This window comes from Sorex araneus, chromosome 3 (assembly GCF_027595985.1).
Source record: "Sorex araneus isolate mSorAra2 chromosome 3, mSorAra2.pri, whole genome shotgun sequence".
In the NCBI taxonomy this organism is placed as follows: domain Eukaryota; kingdom Metazoa; phylum Chordata; class Mammalia; order Eulipotyphla; family Soricidae; genus Sorex; species Sorex araneus.
This window is the reverse complement of record NC_073304.1, coordinates 224,467,035-224,487,497: the sequence shown is the minus strand read 5'-3', so window position 1 is coordinate 224,487,497 and position 20,463 is coordinate 224,467,035. Positions and strand designations below refer to the sequence as shown.

At 50.1% G+C, this 20,463-nt stretch overlaps 1 protein-coding gene across 5 annotated transcripts in view; it reads left to right on the top strand.

Annotated features, from left to right (window-relative positions):
- Positions 1 to 20,463, top strand: part of KANSL1 (KAT8 regulatory NSL complex subunit 1) — a 167,642-nt gene that overhangs the window by 17,943 nt on the left and 129,236 nt on the right. Inside the window, exon 1 of one of the 5 annotated variants that reach the window (XM_055129832.1) lies at positions 12,649 to 12,787. The exons of the other annotated variants lie outside the window; for them this stretch is intronic. The gene's annotated coding sequence lies outside the window, so the exon portion shown is untranslated. Of the gene's footprint in view, positions 1 to 12,648; positions 12,788 to 20,463 lie in introns of those variants that run through there. 5 annotated transcript variants of the gene reach the window in all.

Here is a 20,463-nt window from a genome sequence, read left to right as displayed (position 1 = left end):
GTGGAATCCAGTCGCTAACAGCTCTAGTCCAGCGGTCGTCTCTGAATCACATTACGTGTCCGGCCTGTCTGATCTTTGATGTCTTGGCAAAGGAGACAGCATCCCTGATTCTTGACCGTCAAGGGAGGTCGGAACTCCGGATTCCTTCTCTTACTTGAGTGAAACGTGATACTCCAAGCAGAGCTCTTTTGATTCCTCTTTGGGATACCAGAATAGCGTTCTCATCCTGTTTGCATAGGGCCCAGGTCTCTGAGGCGTATGTTAGTTCGGGAAGAACGGTGGAGTCGAAAAGAAGTGCCCGGAGCGGGGGGCTCTTTGTCCTCTTAACCACTTCTTTGACACTCTTGAGGGCGTTCCACGCTGCTCTCTTCCTCCTGTGAAGTTCTGGCACCAAATCAGTATGATAAATGTAATATTTCTGCTTCTTTTTTTTGGAGGTGGGGGTGGGGAGGACACACCTGGCAGTGCTCAGGGGCTACTCCTGGCTCTGTGTTCTCGAATTAGTCCTGGCTGTGCTTCGGGGGCCATCTGGGCATACGGGATGCCGGGGGTCCAACCCCGGTTTGCGGAGTGCAAGGCAAGGTCCCTACCGCAGTCCTATGCTCCGGCTCCTGAATGTAACATTTCTAAAACATTATCTAAAACCAGGTTTTTTTGTTTGTTTGTTTGTTTGGGTTTGTTTGGGGGCCCTACAGGTGGTGCTAGTGGGCTATTCCTGGCTCTGCGCTCATAGGACCCTGTGTGGGATCTGGGACGGCTGTGGGGAGGGCCAGACTACCCCCCCAACACACACACACAGTCTCTCCAGCTGCTCTTGCAAGGTTGTAGTTCTTTCCCCTACATAAGCCTTAGCGTGCTGAATCAGCTATAATTAAGTGATGGTCCTATTCATCTTCCTTATTTTGTTATGTATTTTGGGAAAAGTTGTTTTCTTCCTCTTTATCTCCCCTCCTAGTCTCCCCTCTTTCACCCTCATGCTACTTAGCTATTTAAAAATTGTGACTGGGGCCGGGGCGGTAGCACAGTGGGTAGAGCCTTCGCCTTGCACGTGGCCGACTCGGGTTTGATTCCTGGCATCCCATGTGGTCCCCCGAAGACTGCCAGGGGTGATTCCTGAGTGCAGAGCCAGGAGTAGCCCCTGAGCATTGCCGGGTGTGACCCAAAAAGCAAAAAAAAAAAAAAAAAAATTGGCTGATTCTTGAATTGAATTTTGACATCTTGCAGGTTAGTATTCTTAAGTCCATCTCCATGCCTTGTATTGCACATTTGCTTTGTTTTTATTATTTGGTTTTGGAGCCTGGTGGTGCTCAGGGCTTATTCCTGGCTCTGTACTCAGGGGTCACTCATGGTGGGCACAGGGGGCCACATGGGGTGCTGGGAATCAAACCTAGGTCAGCCGTGTGTAAGGAAAAGTGTTCCATCCACTGTACTTTCTCTCTCCCCACTAATGCCAATTTTTTTGTCTTTGAACTACCCCTCTGTAGAAGCCTTGCCAACCATGTCTTATAATATTCTTTAGGCGTTTTTTGTTTGCTCACTTAAATATAGTGATTCATTCTAATTCCATCTCATAGTAGATAATTCTTGCAATAATTTAGTGTTCCTTAAGCATTCCACTCGATGATTTTTTTTTTTTTTTTTTTTTTTACTTTTTGGGTCATACCAGGCAATGCTCAGGAATTACTCCTGGCTCTGCACTCAGAAATCACTTCTGGTGGTGCTCAGGGGGCCATATGGGATGTTGGGTGTCGAACCCAGGTTGGCTGTGTGCAAGGCAAACAAACACCCTCCTTGCTGTGCTATCGCTCTGGCCCTCGTTGCTGTTTCGGTTGGTCATTTTCAGAGGCGCTGGGTTCCTCGTTTCATTCTCACACAGAGTGACTCTGAGTAGCTTGAGTTCCACGGGAACCTAATTTTTGCTTCTGTATTCAGCTGGCGGTGAATTTGCAAGTGTAATAAGAAGGCAAACGGGAGCCTTGGTGTAATCTCTCTGGGGAAAATGAATGGCAGAATGTGGCTTGCCTTCTGACATTTTGTAAGAGGCTCTGCATTTTTTTGTTGTTTGCAAAGTTAAATTGTTTGGAAATTAAGTGCTATTTTTTTAATCTTTTGAGAGTTTAAGCATTTATTTAAGAAGATGAAAGTAAGCAGACACTGCAGCAGGAGGGAAGTTTGGGGGGAGCAACACCCTGCAGGGGTTGTTGCCTTTGTCTCATCTTTTTAAGTGTACTGCATACCTGCTTAAAATGTTTGGGGCTGGAGAGACGGTCCCCGGGCGGTCCCCGGGCCGGGCATCCACCTTCCCTGTGGATGACCTCACTTTGATCCCTGCTACCACATATGGTTCCCCTGTTCGCCCCCGGGAGTGTCCTGTCAGCATGACCCCACCACCCCTCAAAAAAAAAAGTGCAGTTGTTTGTGCCTGACCCAGCTTGATCCCTGACACTGCATATGTTTCCCTGAACTCTGCCTGGGTACAGTCATAAACCTTCTCTGATCACTGCCAGGTGTGGCCCAAACTCCCCTACGCCCCCAAATATGCAGTTACTTTTTTTAGCATGCTCATTTAAAACAATGAGAATAGAGTGGTTTGTAGCCATTACTCCCAGTGTACCAGCATTTCCCAAAATGGGGTGAGACTGCCCCCACCCTGGGGAGTGGGTTAATATAGAAACAGTGCCGTAGTAGCCCCATCCAATTGGGGCACAATTGGTTTTGTTTTGTTTTGTTTTGTTTCTTTGGCCAGGGCACACCAAGCTGTATTCAGGGCCCACTTCTGGCTCTGCTCTCAGGGATCACTCCTGGCGGGCTCGGGGACCATATGGGGTGCTGGGGGGATCAAACTTAGGTCAGCTGCCTGCAAGGCAAGTGCCCTACCCACTGTACTATCTCTCTGGCCCCATGATTGGGTATTTTTTTTTTTTTTGCTTAAAAAATCTCAGTAGCGAACCAGAGAGATACGGCGGTGGGTCAGGTCCTTGCCTTGCATGTCCAACTGAGTTTCCTGGCACCACAGAAGGTGCCCTGAGCACCCCCGTGTACCCCCAAGTACCCTAAAACCAAAAAGGAAAGAAAAGATTTCCAGGGGGCCGCTGAGTATTCTTGTGTGTATTTTGTAAAGGGGACATCTGATAATCCAAATAAGTCTTCGAACCTCTGAGTACCACAATCTAATTTTAGATTCTTGACAGTTGAAAGAGAAACCCTTGATTTATAGGCAGTTACTCCCGGCGCTCTGGGATCACTCCTGGCTGTGCTCTGGGAACCGAATGGGGTGCTGGGAGTCAAACCCAGGTCAGCCCAGTGCAGAGCCAGCGCCCTACCCTCTGTGCGATTGCTCCGGCCCTGCACTTCTGGTCTCTGTGATTTGTCTAGCTGGAGATTTCATCTGAACGGAATAATACAGGGTGTGCTTTTTTGTTTGTTTGTTTTTGTTTTTGAGCCATATCCCAGTGGTGCTCTGGGCTTACTCCTGGCTCTGCGCTCAGGATCACTTCTGGCTCTGCTTGGGGCCTTGTATGTGGTGTGGGGATTAAACCAGGGTCAGCTGAGTGCAAGGCAAGTGCCTTAACCTCTGTACTATCCCCGATCCCAGTCTTCAAAAACTTTCCCATTCTATGAGTCATTATTTGCTTTCTTGATGAGTGTCCTCTACTGCACCAGAAATGCAGATTTTTTTTTTTGGGTTTACTGAGATTGGCAAAATTTATTATTTCTATTACAGATTTTTTTTTTTTTTTTTTTTGCTTTTTGGGTCACACCTGGCGATGCACAGGGGTTACTCCTGGCTCTGCACTCAGGAATTACCCCTGGCCGTGCTCAGGGGACCATATGGGATGCTGGGATTTGAACCCGGGTTGGCCGCGTGCAAGGCAAACGCCCTACCCGCTGTGCTATCTCTCCAGCCCCACAGATATTTTTAAATTTAGGTAATATTGGCTTATAAGGCTTTTAGGGATACACTATCATATCTCTTCAACAAGAAGTAATATGAAATCCTGGGGGCTGCAGAGATAACTGAGTGGGCTGGAATGCTTTGCATGCAGGAGGTTCAGATTTGTTTCCTGGCACTGCATAGAGTCCCCCTGTACCGCCAGGAGCGAGCCCTGAGCGTAGAGCCCAGATCCGGCCCTGTCACCATCACCGTCACCGTCACCCTTACCGTCACCTTTACCGCAGGTACAGCCTCCCCACCCCAAATATCAGGGATTAGGAGGGATTTTTCATGGTGTGATAGGTACATAGCAGTGTTTAGTGTATGAGAGGCACTCAAGAAATGTTAATAAATAAATGAATGGGAGACAACAGGAATGATGCTGTAGAGGATAGCCAGGTTTTTGGGGTGTGTGGGGGGGATGCACATCTATTAGTGCCCCGGGGATTGTGTGGTACTGGGGGTTGACTCCTGGGTCTCCATAATTGAACCATACAAACGACCCTTGCACTATTGTCCGGCTCTGTGTTATTCAGTTCTGTTAAAAATAAAATTTTTGATTTGGGGGGTGTAGTTATGTCAGGGGTCCCACCCAGCACGGGCATGGGGGTGATGTGCAGGGCGCAGAGGCCTTCTTCCTGCGAGGCCCCTGGGTCTCTCCTGGAGCCGGAGCCTTGAGCTCAGTATTTTATTATTTTGCTTTGCTAGTTGTAGTTTCTTTAGTGTAAATTTTAGAGAGAAATTTATGTTTATTAGATTGAATTTGGAATATGGATTTAGCTACTCAGTACTTGGTTCTGTTTTTGCCAATTTAATTCAATATTGGAAAACAATTTGTTTGTTTTAATTTTTGGATCGCACCTGGCAGTGCTTGGGGCTTACTTCTGGGTCTGTGCTTCAGGGATCACTCCTGGGTGGCTTTGGGGGGACCAGGTGGGGTGCCGGGGATATAACCTGGGTTGGTTGCTGCACGGCACATGCTCTACCCGCTGTACTCTTTCTCTTGCCTTGAAGTTTTTCTACCTTTAATGTTTTATTTGGAAAGGACCTGATAATTTCTTGGTAATTATGGGCAAATTCTGACATGCAAGCTTATTAGATGGTACAGTTATTAGATCCTGGGCAGGTAGATACAGTTGAAAGGATCTCATCTGCAAAATATTTTATTGATTGATTGATTTCGGTTTTTGGGCCACCACTCGGAGTACTTAGAGCATAGTCCTGGCTCTGTGGGGGCTTGTGGTACTGGGGGTTGACTCCTGGGTCTCGTGACGTGGGTTCAAACACAAGCATGATTCCCACAAGATTCCCACAGGGGGTGCCAGGGGTTGGCTGTGGGCAAGGCAAGCATCTGCAAAATCTTGGAATATCAGTACATTCCTTTTGTTATATTTGATTATTATTATTTTTTTTTCTTTTTGGATCACACCCGACGATGCACAGGGGTTACTCCTGGCTCTGCACTCAGGAATTACCCCTGGTGGTTCTCAGGGGACCATACGGGATGCTGGGATTAGAACCTGGGTCGGCCGCGTGCAAACCGTACCCGCTGTGCTATTGCTCCAGCCCCCTGATTTATTTTTTCTTAAGTCTTTTTATATAAGAATTTAAACTTGTTCTATATATTAATTGCTATATTTATATATAATTCTATCTATACATTGTTCAGGGCATTAGTCAATTGAGATCAGCTACCTCGTGTCATTTAATTCTTTGAAAAACTATTGAACTATCATTAGGGCTGGAGAGATTGTTCGAAGGTCTGAGTTCATGCTTGGCATATGCGTGACGTGGGTTCAAACACAAGCATGATTCCCACAAGAGGTGCTGGGAGTGACCTCTGAGCACTGAGTCGGGAGTAGCCCTCAGCACTGCCAAGAGAGGCCCCAGTCCTCCAAAATCTTATAATGTGTTGGTTAAACTGTATGAATTAAAAGTCATTGTTTATGAAACCTGGAATTAATGGCTTTCTCAATGGCTAGATCTTAGTGCCAGAGTGTTAGTACAGTGGCATTTGCCTTGCACATATGTGGCTGAGCTGATTTCAATCCTTGGCAGTTCCAGGACTGATTCCTGAAGATAGGAACCAGGATAAGCCCTGAGCACCACAGGGTATAGAAACAAAAAAATCAATCTGTAAATCTGAAATTTAGCTGATTGTCTAAGGAAACTTACCGGTGAGGGATGTGGTTGTAAGTGCTCGACTTTCAGTGCTGTCTCTGAGTCATTCCCGAGGAATTTGTTTCCAAATGTAAGAGGCTTTTCGGGTTAACCTATAACAGTAGGTATTGTACTCATTATTGCTTGCTATTACATCATGAGGCTGAATAAGCTTAGTTTTCCTTCTCATTGAGTTATTGGGTTACCTCTATGTGAGATATAAGATAATATCTTCATGTAAATTCCAAAGTACATACGATCTCTAGTATGAGGAAGAAAATTAGCTTATTTTTATGTATTTATCTTCCCCGCCTCCTGCTCCCCCATGTTACCTTATTTTAGATGTTATTGAAACTAAGGAATGCTATGCATTCTAATAATACTTTGCTGTTTACAAAGGGTTTTCAAGTCCTTTGTTTAATACTGATTTTTTAATCAGTTCAGACTTTTTTACTTTGGGGGTTCTCCCAAATGGTGCTCAGGAAGTCATGCTGGGGGCAGGGGGGCGTGGGGCCTCCAGGGTGACGTCAGGTAGTGTTCTGGGGACCATGTAGTGTGTTCTGGGGGATCAGGGCGGGCTGCCTGTAAGCAGTGCTTCACCCTGTACTATTCCTCTCTGTCCCCTAGAGACTTCCTTTTTTTCTGTTTTGTTTTGTGTTGGGGCCACACCTGGCTGTGCTCAGGGATCACTCCTGGCAGGACAGGCGATGCCCTGGGATCGAACCTGGATCAGTTGTGTGCAAGGCATGTGCCCTGCCAGCTGTACTGAAAAACAGAACCAAAACTAAGAACCTTTAATTTTAAAAAGGGGACTAGAGAAAGAGTACAGCGGGTCGGGCAGTTGCCTTGCATGCAGCCAACCGGGTTTAATCCCTGGCATCCCATATGGACCCCCGAGTACCACCAGGAGTGATCCCTGAGTGCAGAGCCAGGAGTAAGCCCTGAGCATCACTGGGAGTGATCCCTGAATACGGAGCCTACTAATGCTGGGCGTGCCCCGGACCAAACCAAAGCTGACTTTCTTAGAGAGGGGGTGGGGGTATGCTCCCAGGCAGTGCTCAGGAGGTCCCAGAGCTCTTCCTGGCCATCCTAGGCCAGCCCTGCAGTGTTGCAGTAGCCAGGTCTCCCCAGTGGTGCGTGGGGACCTCCAGGGCTGTGCCCGGTGATGCTTGGGGGACCAGGTGTTGCTGGGCTCAAACCCGGTGGGTAGATGAACCCTAATTGCTGTCCCATCTCCATCCTCATGACCTCGCTACCCGAGCTATTTGCCGTCAGTAGGAGAATCTTTTCTTAAGGTTTGGCCAAGCCTCGATACTTATGAAACTGAAATATTGCTTGGGGTCAGCAGGGTGCCAGGGACTGCATCCAGGCTGGCCGTGTGCAAGTCTTATCCCGTACTGTCTCCCCGGTCCCTATCATGGTTTCTCTTTTAATCTTATTCTGTCTTCCTTTTTTGGTTTTGTTTTGTTTTCTCTTTATACACGAGTGAGTGGCATGTTGCTCTTGGAGGCTGTGACCTGGGAAGGCCAGGGGCACTGTGTGGGGCTGAGCATTGCAGATTGACGCCCTGAGTCCTCTTCGTAGTTCTGTGTGGTTTTCTAACTTCGTTCTTGACCTGATTTCTCCTAAACTCTGGAGTTCAAAAGAGATCGCCTTCCATATTTTATGTACATTCAACAGTTTTGCTTGCTTGATTTTGGGGCCACACCTGGCGGTACTCAGATACTACTCCTGGCTCAGTGCTGTTTGGTGGTGCTTGGTCCTGAGTTGAGTTTCTTTGGGTCTGGGGGAGGGGAGCCCCAGCTCAAAGTGTCCTGGTAACCGTGTGATGTTGAGTCGAGGGCTCCCCCATGCTGAGTTGTGCTCCAGGCAGCCCTTCCAGCGTGTTCTCTGGGTGGGGTTCATACATATTTAAAGTGTGAGACAATAGCCCAGTGCTTTTTTTTTTTCTTTTTGGGTCACACCCGGGGATGCACAGGGGTTACTCCTGGCTCTGCACTCAGGAATTACCCCTGGCGGTGCTCAGGGGACCATACGGGATGCTGGGATTTGAACCCGGGTCGGCCGAGTGCAAGGCAAACGCCCTACCCGCTGTGCTATCACTCCAGCCCCCCAGTGCTCTTTTGAGATTAGTTTTGACATATGAGGTACTGAGTTTGTAATATACTAGGTTGCTTAGGAACTTTTGCTTCTTAGAAAATAGGTGGTGGAGAAGCTAGACCCTTTTTGGTATACGTTTATTAGAAGATGCAATAACCATAGTTTTTGAGTATTTATTAGAAGATGCAATAACCTGTTTATGAGTATTCAGGCTCAGGAGGTGAGACTCGTCTGTGAAAACAGCTTCAGAGGGATCCCAGGGAATATGTAATGGAAAGCAGGGTACTGTAGTAGCAGCATTATTGTTAATTGAAGTAATTGATAATGGTTAAATGGTGGGATGTATTTGTTGTCAGTTGATTTTTGGGCCACACCTGTGATGCTCAGGGCTTATTCCTGGCTCTACACTCAGGTATCACTTCTGGCGGTTTTGGGGGCTGTCTGGGATGCTGAGATTTGAACTTGGGTCTGCTGTGTGTAAGGCTAGCACTTTACCTGCGACACTATTGCTCTGGCTCCGCAGGTGGGGTATAATTTGAAGACATAAGTTGGAGGGACAGTGAGCAAGAGCCAATACTGAAGAGATGGTTCTCTGTCCTCCTGTCTACGTAGAGAGTCAGATACAGGCTGCAGGCATGAGACACAGCTGCATACAGGAAGGAAAGACTTTTCTGAGGAATAAGTAATGGTGCATACAAGAGACACTATGTGGAATCATGAGGTAACATAGTGCACTCTAACATGAGAGATAGTGGGCTTTTGAGTTCAGGAAATTAGGAAGCCTAATTTAAATGGACTTCAATAAAGTCTGATGGTACAGTGTTTCGTACTGCTGGAAGTCAGCAGTGTGACTTAGGTCAAGGCTGTTTAATGTCATGGTTTCCCACCAAGGACAGGGTTCTTGTCAGTTCTTCATTCTGTGATGTCTAGGTTCCCTTTAGGGTAACTAGCCGTGGAGGAGGTGTCACATTCAGCGCCTTCTGAGGAAGGACAGTTGCCTTCTCGTCAAGACAGAAGGAAGCTCTGTTCCTGGCTCCGGTACCCATCCTGGCAGACTTCAGGCTCGGAGTGGACTTGGGCAATGGTGCTCCGTCCATTCCTAACCAAGCACTGCCAACAGGAATGTTTGGTTGTTTCTTTGTTGCGGGGGGGCATACCTGGCAGTGCTCAGGAGCTACTCTCAGTAATTGAGGGTTCTTCCTAGCGGAATCAGGATTAGAAACTGGGGCTCCTGTGTGCAAAGCATGGGCGTTAGCCTTCATCCTCTTGAACCAGCTCTCCAGCCCTGTGGGGATTTTAAATTAGCCCCCTAGGTTGGAGTGGATATTAGAGTCAAGATTGAGTTGGAAAGTGTTTTGTGTTGTGCTTTATCAGCCTTGATGTCCCACTGTGTTTCTGGATGAAATTTTAAGGTTATGTGTCTTTGAGAGTTTGGAGTCTGTGGTGACTCACCTTTGGATATTCTTATTTATAAGCCTAGGCAGGAAGATTGGAGATAGGGATATAAACTAGGCAGGCTGAGTAAAGTGGCAATAACTCTCTACGCTCTCCTGCTGCTTGGACTAAGGGTTGAGAGAATGGGAATGTGGGAATTTCCTCCGAAATTAATGTTTTAAAAACAAACACTTTCACCTTTCTCCTAATGCAACAAATTCCGCAAACCTGGTGATTGGGGGACCTAGTTAAATATGGCAGTTGGATTTTATGAGTTGAAGCACTCCTCAGATTATTTTATGGTGGGTGTCTTTGAACATAATATTTAAGTCTACACTGCAAGCGGCTTTGCCTTATTTGGTGTTTTCATTCTGCTCATTTAGATTTCAGAATCCTCAGATCTGGGCTCTAGCTCGCCATCTATTGGTCTTGGAATTGTGTGTTAGATACCCTTCTGCGCTATTTTGTAAATGACAGTATGTGAAGGAGGTTATGTGTGTGGAATATTTTCTTAACTAGCTACATTTTTTCCCTTCCGGGATTGTAAACTAAAAATCTAAGATAAGAATTCCTTTGAGATGAGAATACAAAGATATGTACATTATATATGTGTATATATATGTATATTTATGTTTTGACCTGTAATTCTTCAAGTCTTAGCTGCCTGTTTTTGATACTTGAGAACCATAACCGGAGTGTGACTTTTAAGAGCGCAAATGGAAGTTCAGAGAAATGCAGGTGCAGTCACTGTAGGGCATGTAAGTCAGTGTGACTTTGTGGGGGACTAAAACTGAGAGGATGTTTTTGACTAGAAGCTGTGCCTGCACCGGATATTGGTTCTGGTAAACCACAAAACAGTATTGAGCATTTCTCATCTTCCGTTTTGGTAGTAGAGCATCATGCTCTTACCATCTGCTGAACAAGTTTAATGTTGCAACATTTTTTCCTTAATCATCTGTAGTTATAAGTGGGTTAATCCCAGAGTTACTTTTCACTTTGTTTGGGCCACGCCCTGCGGTGCTCAGGGATTGCTCCTGGCTGGGGTGGGTGTGTTGTGCTGGTACTGAACCTGGGTTGGCCACGTGCGAGGGAAGTGCGCTCTGCCCAGCTCTCTCTCTGGCCTGTAAGTTGGTTTGGTTTTTTGGCCACACCTCGCGGGGCTGCTCTTGACGCGCTGTGGGACCATGTGGTGCCGAAGACCCAACGGGGCCTCTCGCTTGCGAAGTCCCAGAGCTCGCCTCTGAGTTTCTTCAAGCCCGCAGAGCTTTTTTTTTTTTTTTTTTTTTAATAAAACGAAAACGGTGCACCTGTGTTCTGGCAAGTTTTTCTTTTAAAGGAAGGTGGAATTATACTTTGTATACTTTGCGACACTTTGGATTATATCGCTGTTTTTTTTCCCCAATTTTTTAAAGAACGATTTCAACGTTTTGGGAAAGGGCTAAAATACTGCAGTGACGACAGACTGGTCATGGGAAACGATCAGGTGCCACTGCTCTGAGGCAAGCTGGTAGGAAAGCGCCAAGTTTGCTTTTCGTGGTGAGATCTGGGTTTCTCTGTGGCGTTCTTTGTTAAACTTTTAGCATAGCAGTGAACTTCCTTTTGGTGGCGACAGGAAGCATAAAAACACTCATTGTGCAATGCCATTCGCCTGTTTTGGCGGATCTGCCAAGCCCTGACACCCAAAACAAGACGCGTGCTTCTGCAGGAGAACTACAGTTCCCGGCGGGCGCGGCGCGCGGCTTCTGCAGGAGAACTACAATTCCCGGCGGGCGCCGCGCGGCGGCCTCGCCTTCCCTCCTCGCTCCCGCTGCCCTGCCCGGGCTGGCCCCGCGCGGGCCGGGCTGCGCCTGCGCACTGGCGACGTGCGCCTTTTTTTTTTTTCCACCCTGGCGGCTGCAGAGCAGGGCGCTGGGGCGAGTGCCCAGGCACGCTGCAGTGTTTCGAAGCAGGCTGCTAGGACAAAGGGCGCCCGAAAGCGCCTCCCTGGTCAGACGGTTCCCTCCCCGATGGCGCGCACGCGCGGCCCCGGAGTAGTGTGGCACCGACCGCAGTAGCGTACGCCCCACACAGCCCCAACCGCCCGTGGCTCCCGTCCTCCGGGCCGGCTGCGCCCAGCCGCCCTGCCCCTCGGAGCCGGCGCGCGGCCCCTGCAGCCCCGGCGCGGTCAGCGCGCGGTCGGCCCCGCCGCGCCGGGGCCGCGGCCACTCCCGCCTGCCGCAGTGCCGCGCGCGCCCGGCCGCCCGGCCGCCCAGCTGCTGGGGAGCCGCTCGGGGTCGGCGCGGCGGCCGCCGCACTCGGAGGCAGGCGCGGGCGCCGCGGCCGAGGCGAGGAGCCATGACTGAGGCGGCGGCGAAGGGCGGCCGCGCCTCTCGGCGGCCCGCGGGGGCGGCGCGGCGGGCGCCCTCTGGCGGCGCGCCGGGGCGGAGCGGCCCTTCGCCGCCGCAGCCGCAGCCGGCGGAGGCGCTGCTGTCCCTCCTCCCCGTGTCCCCGGCGCTCGCCCGCTTGCTCGCTCGCTCCATTCTCCCTCCGCTTCAGATTAAAGGGGGGGAGGGAAAAGGAGCTCGGCCGCCATTTTCCCAGCGCCGCCGCCACCGCCGCCACCGCTCGCCGAGCCGGCGGGAGCAGCGGGCGCCCGAGCGAAGCCGACTCGTCTGGCCGCGGCGGCGCGGGGGGGCGGCCCGGGAGCGCTCCCCGGCCGGGAAGGAGGCGTCCGGGGGCGGCGGCGCGGGCGCGGCGCGGGCTGGGGCTGCAGACGGCGGCGGCGCTTGTTTGTGCGGGGCGGGGGGGGCGGCCTCACCCTTTGCCCCCGTCGTCCGCGCCGGGCTGCGGTCCCCGGCCGTGCCCAGGCCCCGCCGGCGCCGAGGAAGGCCGGAGAAAGGGCCCGAAAGAGAAGAAAAAGCGGCCGCTCCCCGCCGCCTTCCCCTCCCCCTCCGCCTCGCCCCCCCGCCCGGGAAGTCAGGGCGGCTCCGGGCGCCGGGGGGGAGGAGAGCGGCGGGCCCGGGCCGGAGCCGGAGCCCGAGCCGGAGCCGGAGCCGGAGCCCGAGCCGCCGCCGCCGCCGCCGCCGCCGCGGGCCCGGGGCGCCCAGGCCGGGGGCTGTTTGCAAACTGCGCCCATTTTGTGGGGCCGAATCCGCCCGGGCTGCGCTCCTCCATCACGTGGTAGGTGCTGCTGCTGCTGCTGCTCGCCTCCTCCTCCGCCTCCCGCTGCCCTTTCTCCTTCGCTCGCGCTCCCCGGGGCTCCCGTGCCGCCCGCCCTTTGTTGGCCGCGGCCGGGCAGGGCCGGGCACGTCCCGGAACTTTGATGGCCGCGCGGGGGCTCGCGGGGCCCCGGCGCCGTCCCGTCCCCGGAGCGGCGGACCAACTCCGTCCCCGCGCCGCCAACTTCTCGCGCCCGCCCGCCCGCCCGGGGGCCTCTCCGCCCGGGACGCGCGTCCCGCGCCGCTCGCCGCCGGGACCCCGGCGCCGGCCGCTCGCCCCGGCGCGGCTCGCTCCACTTATTTCTTCTCGCCGCCGCCTGCGAATCCAGGTCACTTAGGCGCCCGGTCCGGGCTCCCTCCGGCGGACGCGTTGGTCTTTTTTTTCCCCCCTTCTTTTTTATTCCATTTCTTTTATTTCTATTTATTTATTTATTTTAAAAACCCCAAAGAGGAAGCAGCACTGATGCGCTCCAGGGCGAGTTTGGGGGGCCCTTTTTCCGGCTGACGGTCCTCTGATTGCCGGCGAACTGTGCGATTGTTTTGCGGCGGGCTGGAGCGGCCGGCCGGCCCGCCCGCCCCGGTGGCCGGCGCCCGGGCGCGGGCGAGCGCGTCTGCGGGCGTCCCCTGCCCGGCGCGCCGGCCGCGGGGGAGCGGGGTGACATGATGGCGCCACTTTAAATCGCCCTCTCCCCCACCGCCGTCACCCCCGTCTGCCCCCGAGGCCGCGCGCGGGGCTGTTGCCGCGACTTGCCGGCGGGGCCGCCCGAGACCGGGTGCGCGCGCCGCGTGTCGGGGCCGCGCGCCGCCCCGCGGGTCCGCACCCCGGGGTCCCGTCGGGGCCCCCCGAGCGCCCCGCCGCCGCCCGGCCGCGCCTCGGCCGCCCGCCCCACGGTCCCGGGGCTGCCAGCGCCTCGGTCACGTGGCGCGCGATCATTGTGGGGGTTTTGTTTGCTGGCTCGTCTTTGGGGTGTGCGTGCGTGTATGTGTGTGTGTGTGTGTGTGTGTGTGTGTGTGTGTGTGTGCTGTGTGTGTTTGGATTTGGAGCTCACGTAACCCCGAAGAACTTAAACCCCCTCCCTCCGCCCTCCGCCCCGCATTGGCGAAAACGAGGCGTTTTCGTTAAAGAGTCGGAGAACGTTCATAATAAACGATAAAATTACATAATCTTTGCCTTGCATAATCATGATATAGTTCTAGATTGTTGGCGAACTTGGTCTTTAAGGCACTTTTCGGGTGTGGAAAGTGGCCCGTTGCAGTTCATTTTCCGTTTCTCGGAATTGTTTGCAGTTCGGTGTGCCTGCTTTAACGGGGCCCTTGCAGGTATCGCTGTTGACCCGGGGCCCGTGGGTGTGTTCCCCTCCCCCTCCCGCTGGACGTGCTCCTTTCCTGATCGTTGTCCGGCCCAGCTCAATTGTCTGCAGGCGTTGTCAGTTTGAACTTTTGCTTTCGCCTAACACCACTGAATACTAGTGAGTGATAAGCTGTTTCCTACCTTTAACTGTTTCGCTAATTTTTCTGTTGCGTATTAATCCGGGAATTTTTGCTTTAATCGTAACAGTTTCAGAGGAGGGTGCAAAAGCTACCTATCTGTTTGTTCCTATCAGTTTTCCTTTAATTGGGTACAGTCTCATTTCATATAATACTGAGTACATGTCTTTGCTGGCTTTATACAAATTCTTACCTACTTTACTAATTAATAAAAGAGAACTTGTGAGTTTAGCATTTTTTTTTTCAAGAACAAAAGTACTACATAAAAATGTGGCAACTGGAATATACGGTGATTGGTTTCTCCTTCCATGTATATTTTCATGGGTTTGGATCATTTTCTCTGCTAATAGTTACATCATGTCATGTGACTTGTGCAATGTGATTGGGTACTTCTAAAAATAAGAAAACGTAGAAATGCTCATCCCTTGGGAATTTTAAAAATGTATTATAAATGTACATAACTATTCTCCGTCATAGAATTCTGATTTGGATTTCCACTGGGTTTATCCAGCCAAGTACGTGATTCCTTTGACCTTTCTGATATGTTTGTCAGTGTTCTCCCGAGTTCTCCCGAGGTGGTTGAGATGGTTAAGGTTCTCCGGGTGTACTGCTTGGAGGGGCAGAGTTAGGTATGACCGAGGTTGTTGACGTCATTGTTACGGTCACTGTGGCTCGTCTCCTATGACTGCCTCGTTCAAGTGTAAGTGAAGGGCCAGTAACGACTGAGCACATGCTTGGAATGTTTGACGCCTGAGTTCCACGCACCCACCCCCCACCCCAGGGTCCCTCCAGCCACTGGGTGTGGCTCAAAAGCCAGGGGGAAGAAGTCCAGGTGGAATCTGTACTTGTGATTTGTGTTGAAAGAGTGGTCAAGGAATTGGCGTTGAAACACTGAATGTCTGAAACTGTATTATGAACGACTTGGTAGATCACGGTGTTACTCTATCACCTCTAAAAAGTGATCAGTTATAGGCTGTAGGGTAGAGTCTTGCCCCACCACTTACATGATTCTGTGGAAGTGTTTTGAAGTGTTGTACATTTTCCTGAAAACCTTATTTGGAACATTAATATTTGACTTTCGTACTTCCCCAAAGTGAGATCTTAAATTTTCTCTTCTACACGTGTTGTTTCTGTGGCTCAATCTGGCTGGCACACTCTGATTGTTAGGTGACTTATCATTATCCTGCTGAGGAAAATTCTGGAAGCTAGATAATGAGTAAGCCTTAGTTCCCTTGTGAACTTTTTATCTAGCTGAGGAGAGGATAAAGGTACTCCATTTTTTTTCTTCAGACACTACTAATACTCTTTCATCTTTATTAATGCTACACTGTAACCAGGTCTCTATATTATCTACATTTTACAGACCTGTCCCCAATCTTTGCTTTTTCTTTTCTCTCTCTTTCTCTCCCTCCCTCCCCCTCCCTCCCTCCCTCCCTCCCTTCCTTCCTTCCTTCCTTCCTTCCTTCCTTCCTTCCTTCCTTCCTTCCTTCCTTCCTTCCTTCCTTCCTTCCTTCCTTCCTTCCTTCCTTCCTTCCCTTTTCTCTCCCTCCCCCCTCCCTCCCTCCCTCCCTTTCTTGTTACATTTTTTGACCACACTTGGCAGTGCCCAGGGGTTACTCCTGGTGGTGCTTGGGGGACCATATGGGATGCTGGGCATTGAACCCTCCTCAGCCACGTGCAAGGCAGACACACCCTACCCCCTTTTCTTGCTTGAGTGATGGGGGTGGGGCCAGTGTGTTAAGTTCACGCCCACTGTTCCCGGTCACTCCCCGTGCTCTGGAACATCCCCCTCGGTTGCTGGAACTGGGGTTGGCCACTTGCTAAGCAGGGGCTTAGCCCCTGTGCTCTTTTCTCTAACCATCCAAAGATTGGTGCTTTTCAAAGTCAGTAATTGATTTTAGATTTATTTGTGTTTGCTAAAACTGACTCGTGTAAACTTTAAACACATAGGCCATTATGGCCAATGGTGCAAGTGTGAGAAGGTTTTTAGTATTCTGTAAATTTTGTGGGGGGCGTAGTTGGTGTGGGTGTGGGTGTGGGAGTCCTGACAGTGAGGAGTGGGGGTGGGTTCAACCATATGTTGCTGGAGATTGAACCCGGGTAATGCAAGGCAAGCACCTTAACCCCTGGACTTCCTCTAGCATAGTATTGGGTGATTGGGTGATTTCAACTTTTGACAGTTAAGATGTTATGTTAGAAAAGTTAGGGCTGGACATACAGTACAGTGGGGAGGGCATTTGCCTTGTATTCAGCCAATCCGGGTTCAGTCCCTGGAACCCCATATAGTCCCCTGAGCACCACCACAAGAAACCACTGAGTACAGAGCCAGGAGTAACTCCTGAGCATTGCCAGGTGTGACCCAAAAACGAAACAACAAAAAGCAAGAAACTTTCAGAGTGATAGTACACATGGTAGGGCTCTTGCCTTGCATGTGGCCAACCTGGATTCCATCCTATGCACCATATAAGCCCCCCCCCATCCGCCCTAGAAATATGCCCTGAGCACAGCTGGGTGTGGACCCAAAACGAAAATATTTAATTTTTAAATGTAAAATAGTCTACATGCGAATCGATAATGGACTTCCTAGTCATAGAAAATCTTTCCTTTAAAGAGAAATGCTTATTCTTGAATTGGAAATCCCTAGGGGGGTTTGGTGGGAGTACTGTTTTTTTCTTAGTGAGGTCATTAAGACACAAACTAAGTGACTTCCTGAAGGGATTTTTTTTTTAATTAACTGATTCCCCCCCCCCCTTAAGAATCTCTTCCTTCCCCGGAGCTTGGAAGGAGAGAATAATGTAGACTAAGTATGTGGTCTTAAATTGATTGCCTCAGAGCAAATCTCAAAATGAAGTGACTTATTTAGAGTTTTGGAGTTTTTTGGAGGTTGGGGGGGGGGGCAAACCCTGGGACTACTGGCTCTGCTGCATTTAGGATTACTCGTGCTTGGGGACCATGTGGGGTGCCATGGATCGAACCTGGGTGGGCCGCATACATAGCAGGAACTCTACCAGCGGTCCTATCTCTTTAGCCCCAAGTTTTGTTTGTTTTTGAGCCATGCCTGGTGGTGCTAGGGAAGGGGCAGGGTTTACAACCCTGTTTCTTTTGGGGGTGCTTCCCTAATGCTCAGGGGGCCATGGAGTGCTAGGGATTTAACTTGGGGTTCCAGCATGCAGCGCCTGTGCTGCAGCCCTTTGAGCTATCGACCCAGTCCCATGTTTAACCTTTTAAATGATTTTTTTGTGTGGGGGGGGAGGGGCAGTGCTCAGGGATCACTTCAGTTGATGTTCAAGGGCGACATATGTTGTGCTGGGTAGCAGACCTTGTCAGTTGCATGCAACGCAATTGTTTTACCTCTGTGCTCTCTGTGGCCCTCCAAGTCACCTTTTCTTGACCCTCATTCTCCGTTTTAAGATTCTGCTTTCATTGTTCAGGAGTTGTAGGTCTGAGGAAACTCATTTTACATTAGAACTCATTTGCTCTATAATATGGAGATGCGGGTCTAAGGAATAAGGCCCCCAACACCTGCCTGCTGACACAAATAGGATTTGGACCATGCTTTTCCTCTGAAACAGGACTTAAACCTATTTTCTGGAAAACTGTATTAAGACTAGTTTTTCGAGTCTTCATGTTGCTTTAAAAGAAAACAGAGAGATGGAATCAGAGTGACAGTATAGCATGTAGGGCACCTATCTCGAACAGAGCCAATCCGGGTTCAATCTCCAGAATCCCATATGGTCCCTTGAACACCGCCAGGAATGATTCCTGAGTGCAGAGCCAGGAGTAACCTGAGCATCGCTGGGTCTGACCCAAAAACAAAATTTAAAAAGCCCAAAATAAAAGATAGTGGATGAGTGTCATTTGCAGATATATGGTAGAATTGTAGGTCATAGAAGAGCAGTCTCTGTGGTTATGGAGAGTCATTCGTTATGTGTTCTTACGTTATGCCTTACCATGTCCTTTAGTATGTAGAGTGAATTGTGTAGAAAATTGCATGCAGGAGACTCAGGTTTGATCCCCATCCACCGTATGGTCCAGGTCCCGCCTGGGTACCACTGAGAGCTGTTGGATTGGTGTGCCCCTCTTTCCCAACGCAGAAAATTCTTTGTAGATGTGGTTTACCCAAAAGGATTAAAATACTTTTTTCTGGGGCCGGAGTGATAGGACAGCAGGGAAGTCTATTTGCCTTGCTTGCCTTGCACGCGGCCGACTTGGGGGTCCTTTCCCAGCATCCCATAGGGTCCTCCAGGCACCACCAGGAGTAATTGCCACACCCAGCAATGCTCAGCAGTTACTCCTGGCTCTATACTTAGGAATTACTCCTGGCAGTGGTTGGGGGCCTGTATGGGATGCCGGGGTCAGGCATGTGCAAGGCAGACGTCAGAGCTTACTCCTGGCTCTGCACTCGGGGGGGTCACTCCTGGGGCTTAGGGGACCGTATGGGATACCAAGGATCAAATCCTGGTTGACTGAGTGCAAGGCAAGTGCCCTACCTGTCGTGCTCTCACCAGCCACATAAAGTTTTAAAGTTTTCATTTGCAAAGACTATTTAGAAACTATCAAGGTGGAGACTGTTTCAATTTTGGGGCCATACCAAGTGGTGTTCAGGGGCCATCTTGGTTCTGTGCTCAGGAGTGACCCCTGTAGGTGCTCAGGGGACCTTAATGTGTGATATTAGGGATTAGAACTGGGGTCCTCATGTGCAGCAAACTCCTTACACCTGTTCTGTCTTTGGTTCAGCGGAGACCTTTTACTTTAGACCCCCACTCCCTACCCATTCCCTCTGTTAGTGGTGTCTGGCAGATAACAGCTGCTTAAGAAATTTTACCTTTTGTTAGCTTTGCTTTTCTAAGATTTAAAAGAGGTTTCAAGGAGCTGGAGCGATAGCACAGCGGGTAGGGTGTTTGCCTTGCACGCTGCCGACCCGGGTTCAAATTCCAGCATCCCATATGGTTCCCTAAGCACCACCAGGAGTAATTCCTGAGTGCCGAGCCAGGAGTAATCCTGAGCATCGCCAGGTGTGACTCAAAAAGCAAAAAAAAGGAGAGGTTTCTAGAATTTCACTATATTTGAATTGTCTTATCTGCTAAGGATTTGGTGCTCATGGTTTACTCTTGGCTCCAGACTTAGGGATCACTCCTGACAGTCCTTGGGAGACCACATGGGGTATTGGGGATAGAACCTGGGTTAGCCGCGTGCAAGGCAAGCACACTATCCATTGTATTATTGCTCCAGACCCTAGACATTTTTTTTTAAGAGTTAATTTTTCCCCAAACTTTGAGTCAGGAAATAGAAGGTGAAGGTAAACTCAGTGCAGTTTTATCTAAATGTTATCAAAAACTTTGGTTCTTGTTACTTGAACCAGGAATCACAAAGATCTCCCTCACTTTTAAGTTTTTTTTTTGCGGGGGGGACGGGGCAGGTGGCTATATTTGGGCCAAACCCAGTGGTGCTTAGGGCTTAATTTTGGCTCCCTGCTCAAGGATCACTTCTGGTAGGGCTCCAGAAGTGCCAGGCATTGAACTTGGGTTATGTGTGTGCAAGGCAAGTGTCTTACTCACTGTAAGTGTCTTACTTATCACCCTGGCCCCCACTCTCATTTTTTTGTTCTGTTTTGTTTGCTTTTTGGGTCACACATCGAAATGCTCATGGGTCACTCCTGGCACTGCACTACTCCTGGTGATTCATGGAGCCATATGGGATGCTGGGGATCAAACCCGCATTCTCTGCCTACAAGGCAAATGCCCTAACCACTGTACTATCATTCTGGCCCCCCTCTGAATTTTAAGTACAGCAGATTCTGACCTTGTTTGGAAAAAGTTGCTTGCATGGCATTAAACTTAATGGAGAGTCTCTAATTAAAAGTATTTGAAGGGTGCAGCATCTAAGGTCAAACCTGCTTAATTCTGTTGGATTAAAGAAGAGAAGAAAGAGAAGGGAAATTAAAAAAATAACAGTTTGGGGTCCAAAAAGAACCTCAAGTGCGTAGGGTGCTTGCCTTGCTTTGCATACAGCTTCTTGAGCTCCATGTCCGACACTAAAGGAAGATCTGGGTACAGAGCCAGTTGTGAGTGCCATTGGGTGTGGCCAAGAAAACAAAAACCCAATATTTTGTTTTGTTTTGTTTGTAAAGACACAAAACCTAAATTACTA